The sequence below is a fragment of the Egretta garzetta genome, unplaced genomic scaffold (assembly GCF_000687185.1).
Source record: "Egretta garzetta isolate BGI_Z169 unplaced genomic scaffold, ASM68718v1 scaffold88, whole genome shotgun sequence".
Classification (NCBI taxonomy): domain Eukaryota; kingdom Metazoa; phylum Chordata; class Aves; order Pelecaniformes; family Ardeidae; genus Egretta; species Egretta garzetta.
In genome coordinates, this window is record NW_009260408.1 from 3,111,807 (window position 1) to 3,112,172 (window position 366).

Here is a 366-nt window from a genome sequence, read left to right on the forward strand (position 1 = left end):
AGAGTGAGCAAGACCTGAGGAATAGTCATCATCCAGCTGATTAACTGACTTTCCGACCCAGCTGGTGCTTTAATGGCCTGCTCCAGGGGACATACAAGAAGGAGACTTGCATGTAGATGTGCAGGATAGCACTGTGAGAAAGTAAAGCCGCCCGTTATTACCATGTACTGTACTTCCGAGGATAATTTCTCTGAGCATGCAAACAAGAGTCCTTCCTAGCTGAAGAGCTTTTGTCTATGGCCATGCTAACATGGTTGGCTCTCTTGGCTTGTGACGTCCCAGGAGAGCCTCTTGGCCCATTCCAAGACTAAGATCCTTTGTCATTTGTTGCAAAATAACAAAGAGCAAAGTCACTGAAAGTAAAAT